The sequence below is a fragment of the Pristiophorus japonicus genome, chromosome 4, assembly GCF_044704955.1.
Source record: "Pristiophorus japonicus isolate sPriJap1 chromosome 4, sPriJap1.hap1, whole genome shotgun sequence".
Classification (NCBI taxonomy): domain Eukaryota; kingdom Metazoa; phylum Chordata; class Chondrichthyes; family Pristiophoridae; genus Pristiophorus; species Pristiophorus japonicus.
The window spans coordinates 165,869,199-165,890,070 of record NC_091980.1 but is presented as its reverse complement, the minus strand read 5'-3'; the positions used below and the strand labels follow the sequence as shown (position 1 = coordinate 165,890,070).

At 43.7% G+C, this 20,872-nt stretch overlaps 1 protein-coding gene across 2 annotated transcripts in view; it reads left to right on the top strand.

Annotated features, from left to right (window-relative positions):
- rad51 (RAD51 recombinase) overlaps positions 1–20,872 on the top strand; it is a 123,402-nt gene that overhangs the window by 67,105 nt on the left and 35,425 nt on the right. The window lies entirely within an intron of this gene.

Here is a 20,872-nt window from a genome sequence, read left to right as displayed (position 1 = left end):
CGGGGCGCCCCTTCGGCTGGGGATAGGGGCTGCGAGCATCGGGTCCTGCTCACAGCCTGCAGGACATGCTGGGAGGGCAGCAGCATGTGCGCAGACTTCACTGCGCATGCGCGCAGGTGCCGGCACTCTTTTTGGCGCTGGCCTGTTGCTCCACCTCCCCCACTTCACAATGCACGCCACGCTGGAACTCTGGGGACTCGGAAGGCCAGGATGGGGCGACTTTTTTCCGGCGCCGTTTCCAACGCGCAAAGTCGGCGCACTTAAGGTAAGTGCGCCAAAAAAAGGGGTTGGGCAAAATTGAGCCCATAGAAATTTACAGTGCAGAAGGAGGCCATTTCGGCCGGCCGACAAAGTGCCGCACAGCCCTCTTTGCCCTGAAGGTTACATAGATAAACCAATGAACAATGGCGGAAAGGTAAAGAGCACCCAGCCCAACCAGTCCGCCCCACGCAACTGCGACACCCCTTACACTGAAACATTCTACACTCCACCCCAACCGGAGCCATGTGATCTCCTGGGAGAGGCAAAAACCAGATTTAAAAACCCAGGCCAATTTGGGTTTAAAAAAAAATCTGGGAAAATTCCCCTCCGACCCATCCAGGCGATCGAAACTAATCCAAGAGATCAACCTGGCCGTATTCGATTCCCTGCAGTACTTACCATCATATCTGCGCTGGCCAGCAAGAGGTTATCCAGTCGAATCCCAATTACCAGCTCTAGGTCCATAACCCTGCAGGTTACAACACTTTAAGTGCCCATCCAACCATCTTTTAAATGTGTGGAGAATCTTAGTTATGCGGACAGATTGGATAGGCTGGGTTTGTTCTCATTGGAACAGAGGAGGTTGAGAGGAGACCTCATTGAGGTGAGGGTTTTTGCATCCACCACTCTTCCAGGCAGCGAGTTCCAGATCCCCACAACCCTCTGTGAAGAAGCCCCCCCCCTCAAATCCCCTCTGAACCTTCCACCAACCACCTTAAAACGATGCCCCCTCGTAATAGACTCCTCCACCAATGGAAATAGGCCCTTGCTATCCAGTATATCCAGACCCCTCAATATTTTGTACACCTCAATGAGGTCTCCTCTCAACCTCCTCTGTTCCAATGAGAACAAACCCAGCCTATCCAATCTGTCCTCATAACTAAGATTCTCCATTTCAGACAGCATCCTAGTATATCTCCTCTGCACCCTCTCCAGGGCAATCACGTCCTTCCTAGAATACGGCGACCAGAACTGCACGCAGTACTCCAACAGTAGCCTAACCAGAGTATTATACATAAGCTCCCTGCTCTTATATTCTATGCCTTGGCCAATAAAGGCAAGCATTCCGTATGTCGCCTTAACCACCTTATCCACCTGGCTGCCTACTTTCAGGGATCTCCAAGATCTACAAGCACTCCAAGGTCTCTTTGTTCATCTACACTATTAAGTGGCCTACTGCTTAATGTGTATACCCTTTCCTTATTAGCCCTCCCAAATTGCATTACCTCACACACTTCTCCGAATTAAATTCCATTTGCCACTGCTCTGCCCACTTGACCCAGTAGATTGATATCTTCCTGCAGCCCATGACTTTCCTCTTCATTATCAACCACACAGCCAATTTTATTGTCATCTGCAAACTTCTTAATCATACCCCCTACATTCAAATCTAAATCGTTGATATATACCACAAAAAGCAAGGGACCCAGTACTGAGCCCTGTGGAACCCCACTGGAAACATCCTTCCAGGCACACAAACACCCGTCAACCATTACCCTTTGCTTCCTACCTCCAGCCAATTTTGGATCCAACTTGCCACTTTGCCGTGCATCCTATGGGCTTTAACCTTCGTGACCGGTCTACCATGTGGAACCTTATCAAAAGCCTTGCTAAAGTCCATATACACTACATCGTACGCACGACCCTCATCGACCCGCTTGGTTAGCTCCTCAAAAAGTTCAATCAGGTTAGTCAAACACGATCTTCCCATAACAAATCTGTGCTGACTGTCCCTAATTAATCCTTGCCTTTCCAATTTATCCTGTCTTTCAGGATTTTTTCCAATAATTTTCCCACCACTGAGGTTAGGCTGACAGGTCTGTAATTACTTGGCCTATCCCTTTCTCCCTTCTTAAACCAGGGTACCACATTAGCAGTCCTCCAATCCTCCGGCACCATGCCCAAATCCATAGAGGACTGGAAAATGATGGCCTCTGCTATTTCCTCTTTTATTTCGTAATAGGTATGGAATGTAAAAGTCAAGATGTTCTAGTAAATCTATATAAAGGCTATTAATACCACAGTTCGAGTGGGCACTCCACTACAGGAAGGATATTCAGGCAACAGAAAGAGTATAGCATGAGAAGAGCCTGATGTTGAAAATAGATGTGAAAATTGATACACTCCTTGGGACTGATCCCGGTTGCCTTTCACCAAAATCAAAAAAGAAGTAATTTCTCTGTGAAATTTCTGCTTGAATCCAAAATAACTGAGTTGTTACACAATTTTGTTTAGCTGTATATAACTCAGTACCATTGGAGTTTGAAGACTTGAAGGTATGTGGTTAAATTACATTAAGCTTTACTCTCACCTTTGAGTCAGAAGAATTTCGTTGGTTGTAAAGTGTTTTGGGAGGTCCTGAGGTCATGAAATGCAAGATTTTTCTTTCTGTATAAAGCTTATGGTCCACTTGACCTAAAATGCTTCATGCAGTCTGTAAAATGTGTGGGGGCCAGTGGCAACAAATTCATCATTCTAACACTAATATTGAGCTACAAATCTCACCCAAAACGTTAGAAAATGAAGTGTGTTTGTAAGCTTTTTATTGTTTAGTTGAGAATTCTTTTTATGTTTTGCATTTTAAGGATTACAGGACATCCAAAAGGTTTTAAAATGTTAATATTCATATTGGTTTGTACATCTGGTCTTAATTCCACAAATGGAATACAAACCAGTAATTTACAGAAGGCCCTTGCTTAGGATTGAAATGGAGGGCTCAATTTCTCCCAGTGAATTGCATTGTATTTTTGGCGCGCGCCGCTTCCCTAAAGATTGTGCGCCAGCGAAACTCGGTTACTTACGAATTTTTTAGGTTAGTTTTTTTTTGCGGCATTGGGGGCGTAACCTGAAGTCTGCGCCAGTTTTTCACATTTATGCAAGTTTGGCTAACTTACATTTCTCCGAGGATGGCGCATGTGACCACTGCGAAAAAAAACCTTCTGGGCACTTAAGAAAAACCAGTGCACATCAAAAAATCGGCAGGAAGACGCCATTGTTTTTAGGCAAAGTTTTGGAGGGAGTCAAGAACACATTAAATATGCACCATGAAGCTTAATTTTTTTTCAAACTTAAAACGCAGAAAATAGAAGTTTAATGCAAATCTTTAATTTGGGATTTTTTTCAAAGTGCCACTCCACCAAACATCTCTTAACTCGAGGGTCGGAGCGCCGGCCGGCAGAATTGCGCCCTCACCCGGATACGGGCTTGGGGCTCGGCTTCAAAAGAAGCCTGGGTGGTGGGGGGGTGGTGGTGGAGTAAGCCGCACCGAAGGGATGAGAATCCTTGCACTATGCAGCAGCAGCATCAAATGAAGCCCCCCGGGGTGGTAGTGTGTGTGTGGAAGCCAAACTGAAAGGATGAGAATTCTTACATTATGCAGCAGCAGCATCAAATGAAGCCCGGGGGGTGGGGGGTGTTTCCTGATCTAAGCAAGCCTCTTACGCATGCCCAGATCTTGGGGAGAGGCAAGAAAGAAGCTTGTCCTGCTGTTTTGAGCTTCTTGCAAAGTACAATTCAATCATGGGGGCAATACTGACAATGCCGTACCTCATGCAAACCTTCTGCATGATGGTGCCGCGGAGGAGACGATTGATTCGACGTCATCGCATGAGGAACCTCGGAGCATGTAGGATGGATGGGCAGGAGGCCTTGCCCACATCGGGTATATCAAGACAGACGTTCATAACTGCACCTGAGTGATGCAGACTGTGTGAAAAGGCTGCGTTTCTGCAAAGAAGTTGTAACCAAGATCTGAATTAGTAAAAGCAGACCTGAACCGAGAAGCATCAGGAGGACTGTTTTGTCAGTTAAAGCAAAGGTTACAGATGCACTTTCACTCTATGCATCTGGATCGTTCCAGGCCACAACAGGGGATGTGTGCGCCATTTCTCAACATGCAACGCATATCTGCATTCGGCAGGTGACTGCTGCATTATATACCCAGAGGAATGACTACATAAAGTTCCCCATAACCGTCCAGGCAATGCGTGAAAGCGCTGTGGGCTTCTCCAAGATTGCTGGCTTCCCAAAGGCACAGGGCTGTATCGATTGTACCCACATCGCCTTGCGAGCACCTTTTGGAGGATTCCGAGATGCACAGGAACAGAAAAGGCTTCCACTCCATTAATATGCAGCCCGTGTGAGACGACATGCATCGCATCATGTCAGTTGATGCAAGATACCCTGGAAGCACCCATGATGCGTTCATCCTACGCGAGAGCGCTATATTTGCCATGTTTCAGCAGCAGCCAGAAGGGCAGAGCTGGCTGCTGGGAGACAAAGGGTACGGCCTTGCCACTTGGCTCATGATGCCAGGAATACATGTCGTACATTGCGACGCGCAGCATAATAAAGGGCCATTGGCATCTTGAAACAGCGTTTCCAATGCCTGGATCATTCCAGAGGCTACTTGCAATACTCCCCTGAGATTGTCAGTCAGTTCACTGTTGTGTGCTGCATGCTGCATAACTTATCCATCATGAGGCAGCAGCAGCTGGTAGTAGAAGACCCACCTGAGGTGAGAGTGGCTGATGATGAGGAGGAAGATGCGGTTGACAACGAGGAAGCCATGTAACTATCTGAATCCGGAGCACGACGGCAAAGGAGGACAGGCCTTTGTGCCCATTTAACAATTGCCAGCAGCACATCAGTGAACGCTTTGCTGCCTGAAGGCTCAGCGGCAACTATTCCAAATGGACCATATTCACTGTTTGGACCTGTTCCGTAATGTTGTGTTAATGGAACAAATAATGGAAATGATGATTCTTTCTTTCAAAAAGTTGTTTTAACAATTTGAATAAAATATATTTTAAATTATAACTAAAGTTTGATACAAGAATATTTTTTATTAAAGCTTTAAGATCACTTACAAACTTTTAAACTTGCAAATTTACATAACTTACAAAAAACTTTTAATTTGAGAACAGTTACAACAATAATAATAACAGCAAAGAAAGGCTGCACCTATCTCTTCTCCACCTTTATTCTAAGATCACCCGTTGCGCTTGGTCTTGTTGACTCCACCCCTGCCCGCAGGCGGTGGCGCAGTGTTTCTCGGGTTGGTACCAAGCTTCTTATTTCGAACATCTCTGGTAATGTGCACTTCTTGATGGGGGTGGGGGGTGCGGGAGCAGGTGGTAATGTAGAAGGGCCCAGCTTGGGCCTCTTCAGAGGTGGGGATTGGAGTGGGAGTGTTCCCTTATTGCAGCAGCTAACTCTGACATTCCCTCCCCCATGTGTCCTGACAGTGTCTCAACTACCTCCAACATTCCCTCCCTCATGTGCACTGACATTGTATCATCTGCCTGAGACATTCCCTCATGTTCCCGGACAATGTTCCCATTTCTCATGAGTGTTGTTACTTCTTCCGACAGTCCCGATACCTCATCATGGTGTCCAGGAGTGATCATATAAGGTCAGTGCTCTCCACACTCATTGCCATCGTCTGAACCACATCTGTTAGATCCTTCACCTCAGGAGAGCGCTGTCGAGCTCTCCTTCCCCTCCTCACCCTGGGTGTGCCTCGCTGCACCCCACTGAAATCCCCTGCCTCGGACTGTGGGAAACCATGGAATGTCCCACCAACACGCGTACCACTCAGGAAAAGGGCTGGCACCTCAATGGCGGCACCTGCACCTCCAGAGTGTGTATAACAGTGGGGGCTTCATCCATCACCTCCCCCCTCACCCCCATGCTCTTGGTCTGGAAGGTGGGATTGAAAGGTGTTCTCTTCAAGCTTATCCGCGTCTGAATTTTCTGCATCGATTTCAGCCTAGTCAGGGTTGGCCTCAAGTTCTGCAAAATATAAATGGTTAGTAGCAGAGGAGGGGGCAGGGTGGGTGGCATGAGTAGGCTCTCAGCGCAGGCAGCAGGCTGATTTGAAGGAGCACGATGAATGATAGTACATTGCATCAACCGAGGCGTAGCTGACGGATACATCCCCATGTACCGAAGCATGGCTCGTCCACGCAGCACTTAACATTTAGCAAAGCCAGACTCTGGAATTTGCAGGACTTTCCCTCTCCCTCGAGTGTGGACTCAGCCTGTGCAGTAGTGGTTGTTTTTCTCGAGGCAGGACCCATCAAAACAGTAACCCCCTCTTCCAAGGGTGTCAGTGACTGCAGATTTTCTGGGCCGCCTCCTGTTCGAGTTCTTTCCATTTTGTTGTGTGCCACCTTCCTCTGCAAAGATGAAAATATAACTTTTTAGAGAGGGTGTCTTTCTGCTGGGTGGGACATAGAGATGGCCACATTTACAATTGCAATTCCAGTGAATAAATTACTTACACTAACTACTTGACCAAGGTCCTGCCACTTTTTGCACTGGCCTCCAGACCTCCGGGTGGCCACCATTGCACAGTAATCTTCTGCAAGTTGGTTCCAGCGTTTCTTCTTCTTTTCTTTTGGTGAAACTTTTATGTGACCTCTGCTGGTATCCAGTTCGTGCCATCTGTCCTCAATTACAATAACTAGTACCTCCAATTCATGCTGTAAGAAATTCTTGGTCCTTGAGCCACGTTGCATCTTGTATTGCAGCTCTGATTTTTCAACAACTAGCTCTTTAAAAATGGCCGAATGCCCGGAAGCTGTACTGGGCATGCGCAGAATGGGAGAGGCATCATTTTTTTCGGTGCAGACCGCCCCCACCCCCCCCCCCCACCCCCCGGAAGCTGAAGGACAGGCTGCGCGGTGTCAAATTCAAAAAATAGAAAGGGGAAACTTGCTAATTTTTTTTTTGGAATAGTCGGGTCCCAAAAAATCGGGCGTAACTCTTGCAGTACGGCAAAAAACGGCATTGGGAAAAATTGAGCCCCATATCTAAACAGATTGTTGAAATTTACTTTAATATATTTTAGTGTAGTACTTTAAAGCAAGCTTTTGAGTTTTTTGTGTCAGCAGTTGGGAAATGTTAAATGGAGCGGCAAGCATGATTGTAATATTTGATTAATTGCTTTTCCAACATTGGGCTTGTAGAATTATATTTTGATGCATTTCTTCTTGTGAGGCTTTAGTTTAAGTAGTTGCAGCAGGGAACTTAAAGTATTGCTTTTAAACCACTGCTGTATATTGTACATGCAGTGTATTAATACTAATGTTTATATAAAAATATTGATGTTTAAACGTTACTCGTGCCTTGATTTTTAATAGCTGGAAAATGCACAATTTTTCATTTTTAATGTTGCATTTGGGATACTGCACACTAACAGTCTCAAGTGAATATTGCGCCCATAAATATAATTCATAACCAGAGCTACAAAACGAATGCGTGGAACAGGGTTCAATTATCCAAACTAGTTTTTATTTGGAAATTATAGGCTGAATTTTAATTACTTTACATCCAGATTTTGTGGTGGTCTGACTCCTCACTGATGTTTGTGTTATGCTGTGGGAGAAAGAAAGATAAGTAAGGACACAACACTATGATCACTGCAAGTAAAGAGGAGCCTGTCTTCCAGCAATGTTTACCACATGTTTGATTGTGGTTGAAGGAACATGCCTGTTCTGCCACAATACATTACTTGTGCTGGCATGCAGGCTACATAGAGTGCATATATTCACCCTTCTACCTGCCTAAATAGATTTCTTTATAGTGTTTTGGGCACGCAAAATATATCTAGCTGACAAACTGATTGCAAAATATCTAACCAAATAGTGTCTCTTGCAGTTTTCCGTCAAGATGACTGTTAAATTACCTAATTCATTGTCCTGTTAAATGTGTATATGGAGTGCATTTTAAATGAGGACATCCTAGCTTTTAGGTTTAATACTGATTCCAAAAAAAAAATGTGCGATAGTTCACTTTGAGATGATAAATGCACCCACCAAATATTTTTCTGTATCATGTGGGGCTACTATCGCCATGGGTTCCAAAGCCCATCTCCCCGCCCTCTGCATAGAGAATCAACAGCTTTTTATGCAATGTGAGTCCTAGTTTATTTAAGTAGGCCTTTCCAATAAAACCAGCTGGAGTCTTTTATATTGCACCTCCCATATGACTGCTCTGTAGTTTTAAAACTCTACATTGTTCTAATGGATTAAATTTCAAGATTTTGTAATTTATTTCATATTTGAGTGATCTGTGTCAAAAATATGTATTTTTTTTATACAAGTTGAGGCAAATTTTGTGGCTCTGCTTGCAATTTGTTTTCAGGTGGTTGCATGTGCAAAGCACAATAGATCGATATAGCTTTATAGGCCCCAAGTTTCGACATGATTTGCTCCTGATTTTTAGGAGCAACTGGTGTAGAACGGAGTATCTTAGAAATCGGAATTCTCGCCATTTAGTTTGCTCCAGTTCTAGTCAGTTCGAACAGTTTCACTTTGGAACAGAATTTTTTTTTCAAAAGGGGGCGTGTCTGGCCACTTACGCCTGTTTTCAGAGTTTTGTCAGTGAAAACTTACTCCTGTTTTCAGAGTTTTGTCAGTGAAAACTTACTCCAAACTAACTTAGAATGGAGTAAGTGAAGATTTTTGTACGCTTGAAAAAACCTTGTCTACACTTTAGAAAATCGGGCGTAGGTTACAAATTAGGCGTAGGGAACGAGGTGGGGAAGGGAAGTCATTAAATTCTACAATCAATTCTTAGTTATACTTATACAAATATTATACAAATAAATCAAACCTGAATAAAAATGTATAAGCAAAGAAAATATTAAATAAACCATCTTCCTACTTGTGTGAAACAGCAGCAGCATTCGAGCTGCTGTGCTTCAGGCAGACCTTTCATGTTGGAGACAGGCAGGGGTGTGGCATCAGTGTCTCGACGGCAGCGGTAGGCGGTAAGCAGCCTTCGAGCTGAGCTGCGGTGCTTGAGGCAGGCCTTCATTCCCCACGAAGATGCAGCACCCTAACGGACTTGAGGCCATTTGGTTATTGGTTAGCAGCGGCGTCAGTGGCTGGCCGGGAGCCGAAGAAAGAACACAGGTCACACGCAGCTGATTAAGATTCTTTAGGCCGTTGGGCCACGCTTATGGGGCGGCGTCAGTGGGTCCAAGAAACAAATCTTCACTTTTTCTGCAGTCCTTTTAAAAATGGCCGAGTGCCAATGTTTGTTTGAGACTGCGCATGCGCGCACGTTCCAACGCGCACGCGCAGGGTTGCAGGCACCACGAAGGCTAATTTAAATTGTACCCGCCCCCTGCTACTTAGAAAATCGGCGCGAGTGCGAAGAGCGCGCCGCTCCAAGGAGCTCGAGAATATCGGACTTTTTTTTTTTAAGCGCAGTTTTCGACGCGAAAAACAGGCGCCCAGCTCGGAGGTGTGCCGATTTCGCCGCGGGACGAAACTTGGGGCCATTGAAACAATAGGCATTTTCAAAATTCGCCCTCCCCATCCCCAAACATCCTTGATTATGCCACTGGTGCTTTTAATGTCTCCAAGTACTTCACCCATTCTCTGTTGCCTTTGCTCACCAGGTAAAAATAGGTACCTCCATTTGGAATGAAATTTTTGTTTCTGCATTCTGTAAGTCGATCAAGACTTGCACGATCATGTCTGAATCTTCTCTTCGTTTACTTGTCTTAATTCACTAGATGTTAGAATCCTGCTTCAAGATCTGTAACAATTATGAATCTTTCCATATGACTTAACCGAGAGTAAACTACCTCACATTTGTGTACCAGTCCCTAGTTGCATGAAAATTTGATAGCACCTGAACTGTCCCAGTTGGACCTGAATGTCACTGATAATTCTGTTGAGATTAATCATTCCATTCTAAATTTAGTGAATTTATCTACATCCCACTGTTTTTTGGGTTAAGTATTTCAACAAATAAAAGTAATGTTTTTGTGTCTTGAGCTCCAACAATGCTATAGAAGTAGTATCCAAACTAATCTTTTCACACTGGTAAGCTTTAGCAGAAATGCATAAATGCTAGCCTTGATTTAAAGGGCAATTGTTTTCAAACGTTTCTCCGTTTGGGACCACTTTCAAGTATTGACACACTTTGACCTCTGTTCTGACATCTGAAAGATACTCTGAGGATAACTGGTGTCATTAAGAAAAGGTTTTGTAGGGTTTTATTTAAATATTATGGTCTCTGCTTTCTTCATGAACAAAAATCCAAGCTCTGTTGCGGTCACTTTCCCTCACTTCTGTTGTAGCAATAGAAATAACATTTGTAAGTTAAGAAATATGTAAAAATAGATATCTGGTGAGTAGCAAGACCTGCTGGTTTGAAAACCCATGATGTATATTTTATTTTGCAGTTAGTAAGTGGCCCTGCTTCACAGATGTGCGTGGCTTAGAATCCCAGTTTATTGTGTTCACAGTGCAAATGTCTTATGATCAATGACAGAGAAGGATAAAGGCCCCCTCTGGTCCATTCAGTCTATCCCACACAATTGTGATGTCTTGTGTATCACAATATATACACTCTACACCATGGTTTTGATTTTATGATAAGGCATACTATTTTTGACCTTGTACAAGACCGTGGTCATGCCTCACTTGGAGTACTGTGTCCAGTTTTGGTCGTCTCACATGTGATCTCCTGGGAGAGGCAAACATAATTAAAAACCCAGCCCAATTTGGGGGAAAAAATCCGAGAGATTCCTCTCTGACCCATTTAGGCGATTGAAACTAGCCAGGAGATTAGTCTGACCCTGAATCCCATGCAGTACCTACCTTTTTGTAAGGGGTAATGTCCACCCCAGCCAGAAAAGGTCCAGCTCCCGCTTGAAGTAATTCAGCAAAATGGTGTCCACTGCATGAGCACAGTAGCCTGTTTCACAGGTCCACTTCCTAATGTTTAACTTAAAGTTGTGACCTCTGGTCCTCCCTAATCTATGTAATTGGAACAAACTGTCAACTGGAACACAATATATTTCCTTCATCTTATGAACCTTAAGCAGGTCACGCCTAAGTTTGCGTTTCTCTAAAGTGAAGAGTCCCAACTCTTTTAGCCTATCCTGATAACTAAGATGCTTTATACTGGGAATTAGTCTAGTGGCACTCCTCTGCACTGTTTCCAGAGCCTCTATATCACCCAACTTTAGGAGATTAAAACTGGACACAGTATTCCAAGTGAGGCTTGACCAAGGTCTTGTACAATGTCAAAATAGTATGCCTCCTCTTAAAATCAACTGTGCTATGAAATCACCCCAGCAACCTATTTGCTCGAGCTATTGCTTCACGGCATTGCTGATGTAACTTTAGAGAGATATGCACTAGAATGACCAGATCTCTCTCTCCACCTTCTTTAATGCTTTTCTCTGAAGGGTGTATGTATGTTGAACATTCGCCCTGCCAACATGCATAATACAGCACTTTTCCAAATTAAACATAATTTGCCAGTCATGAGCCCAACCTCCAACGCATTAAGTTCCGCTTAAGTCGTTGAGCAGAACTAACATAGGAACATAGGTGCAGAAGTAGGCCATTCGGCCCTTCGAGCCTGCACCACTATTCAATATGATCATGGCTGATCATGCAACTTTAGTACCCCATTCCTGTTTTCTCTCCATACCCCTTGATCCCTTTAGCCGTAAGGGCCACATCTAACTCCTTTTGACTATATCTAATGAGCTGGCCTCAACAACTTTCTGGGCAGAGAATTCCACAGATTCACAACTTGGTGAAAATGTTTCTTCTCATCTCGGTCCTACATGGCTTACCCCTTATCTTTAGATTGTGACCCCTGGTTCTGGACTTCCCCAACATCGGGAACATTCTTCCTGCATCTAACCTGTCCAGTCCCATATGAATTTTATAAGTTTCCATAAGATCCCCTCTATTCTTCTAAATTCCAGTGAGTATAAGCCTAGCCGATCCAGTCTTTCCTCATGTCAGTCCTGCCAATGCGGGAATCAGTCTGGTGAACCTTCGCTGCACTCCCTCAATAGCAAGCACGTCCTTCCTCAGATTAGGAGACCAATACTCAAGGTGTGGTCTCACCAAGGCCATGTACAACTGCAGTAAAACCTCCCTGCTCCTATACTCAAATCCCCTCGCGATGAAGGCCAGCATGCCATTTGCTTTCTTTACTGCCTGCTGTACCTGCATGCCAACCTTCAATGATTGATGTACCATGACAGCCAGGTCTCGTTGCATCTCCTTTTACTTTTCTGTCACCATTCAGATAATCAGCCTTTCTGTTTTTGCCACCAAAGTGGATATAATCTCCACATTTATCCACATTGGTCAAATGCATGGCAGATGCAGTATATTCACCTAACCTGTCCAAGTCCCTCTGCAGCCTTTTACCATCCTCCTCGCAGCTCGCAGCGCCATCCAGCTTAGTGTCATCTGCAAACTTGGAGATATTACATTCGATTCCTTTGTCTAAATCATTAATGTATATTGTAAATAGCTGGGGTCCCAGCACTGAACCTTGCGGCACCCCACTAGTCACTGCCTGCCATTCTGAAAAGGACCCATTTATTCCCACTCTTTGCTTCCTGTCTGCCAACCAGTTCTCTATCCACGTCAGTACATTATCCCAATACCATGTGCCTTAATTTTGCACACTAATCTCTTGTGTGGGACCTTGTCAAAAGCCTTTTGAAAGTCCAAATACACCACATCCATTGGTTCTCCCTTATCCACTCTACTAGTTACATCCTCAAAAAGCTCTCGAAGATTTGTCAAGCATGAGTTCCCTTTCATAAATCCATGCTGACTTGGACCGATCCTGTCATTGTTTTCCAAATGTGCTGCTATTACATCTTTTAATAATTGATTCCAGCATTTTCCCCAACACCGATGTCAGGCTAACCGTTCTATAATTCCCTGTTTGCTCTCTCCCTCCTTTTTTAAAAAGTGGAGTTACATTAGCTACCCTCCAGTCCACAGGAACTGATCCAGAGTCTGTTGGAAAATGACCGCCAATGCATTTACTATTTCTAGGGCCACTTCCTTAAGTACTCTGGGATACAGACGATCAGGCCCTGGGGATTTATTGGCCTTCAGTCCCTTCAATTTCCCTAACCATTGACAAGGATTTCCCTCAGTTCCCCCTTCTCGCTAGATCCTCAGGCCCTTAGTATTTTCGGGAGGTTATTCGTCTCTTCCTTAGTGAAGACAGAACCAAAGTATTTGTTCAATTGGTCTGCCATTTCCTTGTTCCCCATTATGAATTCACCTGATTCTGACTGCAAGGGAACTACATTAGTCTTCACTAATCTTTTTCTCTTCATATATGTAGAGAAGCTTTTGCAGTCAGTTTTTATGTTCCTTGCAAGCTTACTCTCTTACTCTATTTTCCCCCTCCTAATTAAACCCTTTGTCCTCCTGTGCTGAATTCTAAATTTCTCCCAGTCCTCAGGTTTGCTGCTTTTTCTGGCCAATTTATATGCCTCTTCCTTCCTTGGATTTAACACTTTCCCTAATTTCCCTTGTTAGCCACAGTTGAGCTTCCTTTTTTATTCTTATGCCACACGGGGATGTACAATTGTTGTAGTTCATCCATGGTGTGGTGGGATACTCTGCCACAGTTAGTAATTGAGTGAGTACAATAGTAATATGCATAGAAAAATGTATTTTCAATGAATGGAAGAGTGCAGCTTACATTTTGAATTAGTAAAAAGTTTTGAATCCGCATTGGTAATTCTATAAGGCTGTGTAATATGCCATCAAGGTTCTAAGATACTGGGTTCTATGCTGCACGATTGAATGAGTGGGCTACAACAGCTCGTATGGTAACTGTCAACAGGTAAGGTTATTCTCCAGTATTCTTTCAATTTTACATGGAGGATAACCAATAGCTTGGATTGTTACCAAGCTGCAATGTTCATGGGGTTCATGAGTGTAAACCGTAGGAGCAACTTAATGAACATTGTCCAAACCCAGGGCACGTTTCACCTTTGAAAAGTTTTGATATTTTTCCTCAGTTATGTTTTTTTTCCTATGATCTTTGAATTTTACTTCAAATTTATCATTTACCCCACTCCTACTGCTGGTCTCTCTGTTGATGAATGAATATTGCTATGTGACTTTGTACCACATGACTGCAGAAGGGTGATTTAACAAGTCTTGATGGCAGACCAATCACTGACCAAGGTTTACTGGGCTATGATACATGTTTGTATCATAAGGAAACTCTTTGCTTTGTTAGATTAGTCACAAAAATGTGTATACCTTTCAACTCCAATTCACTGGATTTTTTGTTTAAAATGGACAGTCACCCCCCTCGATGATCCCATGAGCATTAATGTCTCCCTTAACTTTCCCAAAAGTGCAATTGTTTTACTGCTAACCATGGCTTTGTAATTAGAACACACAACTTTGAAATGAGACATTTAATGTTTCCCTCTCTTTCCCCTTCTCATTTCCACCCCATCCCTGTCTCCACATCAGAGTGGGAGGCTGCTTTTTTGTTCTGGTGTGAATATTTTGCAGTATATTGTTTTACTACTTTATTGCATTGGTCAAGTTTTTTGTGAAGTGAGTTAGGGACTTGATTGAGAATAGTATTTTTTAAATTTCCTCAAAATTAATATGGTCATTATGCATTTCGACAGAGATGAAAAACCACTGAAGTAAGAATTTTATGTTTAAATTGACACTCTTGGAGTGTGGATAAAAAGAGTTTGGCGTAAGAGTGGGGCTTTGAAATTTACGGGCAGAAGCTCCTGGAATGGTATATGCATTTCTTTCGGGAATACCTGAGGTTTTTTGTTTTTGCTGGAAACTGCTCTTGGCAAAGAAGAGGGTATTCGAAATGTGTAATTCCATGGTTGGTTTGTCTTATCAGAAACAGCCATGTTATTTTCATGTACTGCAAATTCTTCCAACTTAAAAGGAACGGAATGATGATTTTTGAATAAACCACTAGAGTTTGGGTCAAATTTAATTACAAAGACGCATTTATTGTACAATTATGCTAACCAGAGTTTCTTCCCAGGACGTCATCTTTGGAACTGTTTGATGGGAAGCTCCCTATTTTGTTTTAGATGTACAGTATTTGGTCAAAATTCAGTTGTATGGTCACTGGCAGCATTAAAATGCATGTAAAGGCACCTCCCAACTTACTAAACATTACAGTTCACAAGAACCCAGGTTCAATCCTCGGCCTGTGCTGAGTTAGCTGATCTTAGTCGGGGCAGCAGTTGGGAGACTACTGTAAACCTTAGTATCGCAGGGCTGGATGAAATTCAGCCTGATTGCTGTTCATTGACTTCTGAAAACTATACATGTATGGACTTCGGATCAGATCAGCTGCAAAACCTTAGTATTGATTAGCATGCAGACTCTTACTGTCTGTGTTCATTTGAAAAGCCATTGAACCGAAATGCTGAAAGGTTGTTGGTGCCTGTGGAACCATTTCACTAAGAAGCCATGCTTTTAGGAAAAGAAGGGAAAAAATGAATAAACTAAGTATATATTCACATAATTATGAAAGGATCAGTTTCTCATTACTTGGAGCAATGGCAAGGCTTGTATATCATTTTACTTCAGTTTTTATATGGTGTCTTAACATATTTACTTGCGAAAAACACTTGTGGAGTTCCACTTGACAATTTTACTCTCTGGGCTCAAATTTGGCCCAGCCCTTTTTTTGGCGCATTTACTGGAGATGTGCCGCTTTTCTCCGTTGATAAGTGCGCCGAAAAAAATCGCTCCCCACTTTGGCCACTGTCCGGCTTCTTCTCGATCATTGCGCAGTGTGGCCAGTCGGATCGGGGCGGAGTCAGCGTCCTGCACATGCGCAGTGGAGTGCCCGCGCATGCGCAGTAGCTCCTCACTCCCAGTCTCTGTGTGCGTGCTGAAATACAGTTGAGATCTACAGTCTTCTGGGATGGCCTTGGAGAGAATTCTTTGCTTTCCTTGGTCCAACTGCTGCTTTTGCCCTTCTATTTGTGCTAATGAACTAATACCAATCTATTTGGTTGAGAAGGATTCCATGCCTCATGCTTCCCCTCTGTCATATCTTGATAGTGTGACTTAATTCAGTCATGTGTCATTCTGCCATCTTAAAAGCTTTCCCTCATCATACCTGACATCTCAATCAGTCTGAAACAACTTGAGCCAATTGGTTTGTACCTTAAATGCACTTTTAGAGCTGCTACATCCAACTTATTGAAAAGCATTAAATGTCATCTTCTGCCACTCCTGTCACTCGTGCTATTTCCTTGTAACTTGTATTTGGCATTTGTGTAGATCCACCTTTTCACTTTTCTTGTAGTCTGGTGGCTAACCACCTTGGTGGTTGTTTCTTGAGGAAAACTGACCTTTTTTGAGTTACATTTTTCCTGCAGTTGAAATTTGAAGAAGAACTTCCCTCATGCTGTTTGACCAGATTATTAACTATCTGGACCTGGAATCTCTGTGGGGTTCCCCTAATCTTCTGCCATAATTGTGGTAGAACCCTGGTGGTAAACAGCTGTTTTTAAACCATTAATATTACGGGGGTGCCATCTTGCAGAAGAAACGCCGTCAAAATTCCACACGGTGAACTCTAGCTCTAGTCCCAAAGCCATGAGGACGGTGTGCCTTTTGAGAATTTCCCTCTTACCATCTCTTCAATCATCTTTCCAGTCCAACTATTCCTCTATTCAGAAGTTTGCTCAAGTTCTTTTTTTAAAATTTGTTCCGGGATGTGGATGTTGCTGGCAAGGCCAGCATTTATTGCCCATTCCTAATTGTCCTTGAGAAGGTGGTGGTGCCCTGCCTTTTTGAACTGCTGCAGTCCTTGTGGTGAAGGCGCTCTCACATTTTGACGCAGCGCTGATGAAGGAACGGCAATACCTTTTCAAGTCAGGATGGTGTGTAACTTGGAGGCGAACTTGCAAGTGATGGTGTTCCCAGGCGCCTATTGCCCTTGTCCTTCTAGGTGGTAGAGGTCGCGGGTTTGGGAGGTGCTGCTGAAGAAGCCTTGGCGAGTTGCTGCAGTGCATCTTGTAGATGGTACACACTGCAGCCACGGTGTGCTGGTGCTGGTGGTGGAGGGAGTGAATATTTAAGGTGGTAGATAGGCTGCCAATCAAGCGGGCTGCTTTGTCCTGGATGGTGTTGAGCTGCTTGAGTATTGTTGGAGCAGCAGTCGTCCGGGCAAGTAGAGAGTATTCCATCACACTCCTCATTTGTGCCTTGTAGATGGTGGAAAGGCTTTGGGAATTCAGGAGGTGAGATACTTGCCACAGAATACCTAGCCTCTGACCTGCTATTTTTGCCACAGTATTTGCGTGGCTGGTCCAGTTAAGTTTCTGGTCAATGATAACCCCCCAGGATGTTGATGGTGGGTGATTTGACAATGGAATGCCGTTGAATGTCAAGGAGAGGTGGTTAGACTCTCACTTGTTGGAGATGGTCATTGCCTGGCGCTTGTGTGCCACAAATATTACTTGCCACTTATCAGCCCAAGCCTGAATGTCGTCCAGGTCTTGCATGCGGACATGGACTGCTTCATTTTCTGAGGAGTTGCGAATGGAACTGAACATCATGCAATCATCAGCGAACATCCCCACTTCTGACTTTAGGATGGAGGGAATGTCAATATTGAAGCAGCTGAAGGTGGTTGGGCTTAGGGCACTGCCCTGAGGAACTCTTGCAGCGATGTCCTGGGGCTGAGTTGATTGACCTTCAACAACCACAGCCATTTTCTTTATGTGCTAGGTATGATTCCAGCCAGTAGATTGTTTTCACCCGATTCCCATTGACTTCAATTTTACTCTGCTCCTTGATGTCAAGGGCAGTACTCCCCTCATCTCTGGAATTCAGCTCTTTTGTCCATGTTTGGACCAAGGCTGTAATGAAGTCTAGAGTTGTGTGGTCCTGGTGGAACCCAAACTGAGCATTGGTGAGCAGGTTATTGGGGAACATGTGCCGCTTTTATAGCACTGTGGACGACGCCTTCCATCACTTTGCTGATGATTGAAAGTAGACTGATGAGGTGGTAATTGACCAGATTGGATTGTCTTGTTTTTTGTGGACAGTACATTCTGGGTAGTTATCCACATTGTCAGTGTTGTATCTGTACTGGAACAACTTGGCTAGAGGCGCGGCAAGTTCTGGAGCACAAGTCTTCACCACGACAGCCGGGATGTTGTCAGGGCACATAGCTATTGCTGTCTCCAATTAGCTCAGCAGTTTCTTGATGTCACATGGAGTGAATTAAATTGGCTGAAGACTGGCTTCTGTGATGTCAGGAGGAGGCCGATAGGGATCATCCACTCGGCACTTCTGGCTGAAGATGGTTGCAAACACCATCTTGGGTCAGGCCGGGTAAGGATGATAAATTTCCTTAAAGGACATTAGTGAACCAGATGGGTTTTTATGACAATCCGGTAGTTTCATGGTCACCATTAGCTTTTTATTCCAGATTTATTTCATTAACTGAATTTAAATTCCCCAGCTGCCATGGTGGGATTTGAACACGCTCACTATCCGGATCATTAGTCCAGGCCTCTGAATTACTAATCTAGTAACATAGGGCCCAAGTTTCGGATGTCCTCCCAGAACGGCGCACTCTGAGGCCCGCCTATTTTTTAGAATAAAAAAAAGTGCCTAAAACTTATCTCATGATTCTCCGAATCCAGCAGGCCTGTTTCACAGTCAACGCAATGCAGCACAAGCAGCTGGGGCGGAGCTACAGCCCTGGGCCAAAAAGAGTGCCGGCAGCTGTGCGCATGCGCCAGTAGCTCCTGGTCCCCAGATTCTGTGTGCGTGTGCTGCTGGCTGTGTGGGAAGGGCCCAAAGCACGCAGCCCCTAGCCCTGGCCGAATGGGCTCCTGGATCGGCCAGAGTGTCGATTTGCAGCACGTAACCCCTAGCCCTGGCCGGGTGGGCTCCTGGAGCGGCCAGAGTGACTATTTGCAGCCCAAAGCACGCAGCCCCTAGCCCTAGCCGAATGGGCTCCCTCATCATGGCCAGAGTGCCGACTTGCAGCCCGAAGCATGCAGCCTCGAGCCCTGGCCGGGCTTCCTGTGCTCCCGAAAGGGTAGGTGAGGTAGGAACTTTTTATTTATTGAATGATTTTATTTTTTATTATTTATTGATTTATTTATCATTTATTATTGATGGTTCTTTATTTTTAAAAGTGAAGTGCTTAATGCTTTGTAAAATCCTCTAACTTCCCTTTCTCTCCCCGCCCCCTCCATCTCTGGATATCTGCGCCTGATTTCTAAAGTCTCCAAGGTTTTTCAGAGCGTACGAAAGTGAACACTTACTCTGTTCTACCTTTAGTTTGGAGTAACTTTTCGCTGCCTAAACTTGCAAAACAGGCGTAAGTGGCTGGTAACGCCACCGTTTGGGGGAAAAAAACTGTACTAAAACGAAACTATACTAACTCACTTAAACTGGAGCAAACTAAATGCCGAGAATTGAGATTTCTAAGATACTCCATACTAAACTAGATGCTCCAAAAAAAATAGGAGCAACTCGAGCTGAAACTTGGGCCCTATCACTATGCTATTGGTCATTAACAAAGTGATTCTTGCTCTTCAAGCTACTGTTGGATCGACCTTGCACCTGAACCGTCTAAAATTATTGAAGTAACTGTTGACTCATTATCCATCACCTTAGAAGTTCTGGCCCTAATTCACATCTGCAGTGAAGGTGTAAAGCTTGGCCATGTCATTGCTTATCTTATTGCTCATTTGAACACTTCAGTGAATTATCTGTGATTGCCATGAACATCTCCAAAGCCTTTGATACAGTCTGGCCTGGAGTATACAGGTTATCATATAGCCTCCCACTAAAGCTATGCTCAGATTTTATTTTCTGATTGTTTCATCTGTACTATTGCTGATGGCTCTCATACCGCTTTGCATAATTTTTAGCTTTTTTTCCCTCATGCTGCCTACCTCCAATTCTGCCTCTATTTTATCTATACTGCAATCATTCGTGCACCTCTGAATTTTTCTTGTTCTTCAAGCACCAAATATGCTGCCATACGTGCCATTTCTCTTTCAGCGACAGTTATAAACCAAGACACATCACAGTGCTTTATTCTTTCCCATGAATTCATTACCTCCCTTTTCCCTCCTTCCACGAAGCTTGGCATCACTTAATTGCTCTTTTGGATTTTACCTACTTAATTTTAACATTTTTTTTAAATTTCAACCGTAGTCGGGTGTCTTACTCTAAGGATCCTGGCCTTTCAACCTGTTTTTGTCAATTTAAAAAAAAACATGTCTTATTTACTGCAATGGCACCAATATTTTATGGGAATATGACACTTAAGCTAATATGCTTTACTATATCATGTTGCATCTTGTGGTGTTCTTAAATCATGACCTCAAATTACTACCACCAGTCCTTTACCACTGGTGTATATAGCTCAAAAGTTGCGACAGAATCTGTAATTCAGTTGCAATGATGGATGTATGCCCACAATTTAAGAGGACATGCTCTGTTCTGTTTTATTGAAGTCACTGACAATATTGGTATTAATTAAGCAAACTCCTGATAAGGGGTTTGTTACATAGTATTACTGTAGTCTTTTGTATTGGTTTATTTTACCATTTTTGATGCACTGTCCATTGTAAATTCCGCATTTTAAAAATATGAACCCTTTGTCCAATTTCTTACAAGCAAAGGAATTGTGACTAAGAGGTTAACAGTAATGGATACATTCATTGTGATTTTTTTGGGGGAAATAGTAGAAATAATTCTATGTCTGCATGTGTAGATGGGGAGAAAAACAAGATGACCAGGAATCAGTTAAGACATTGCAT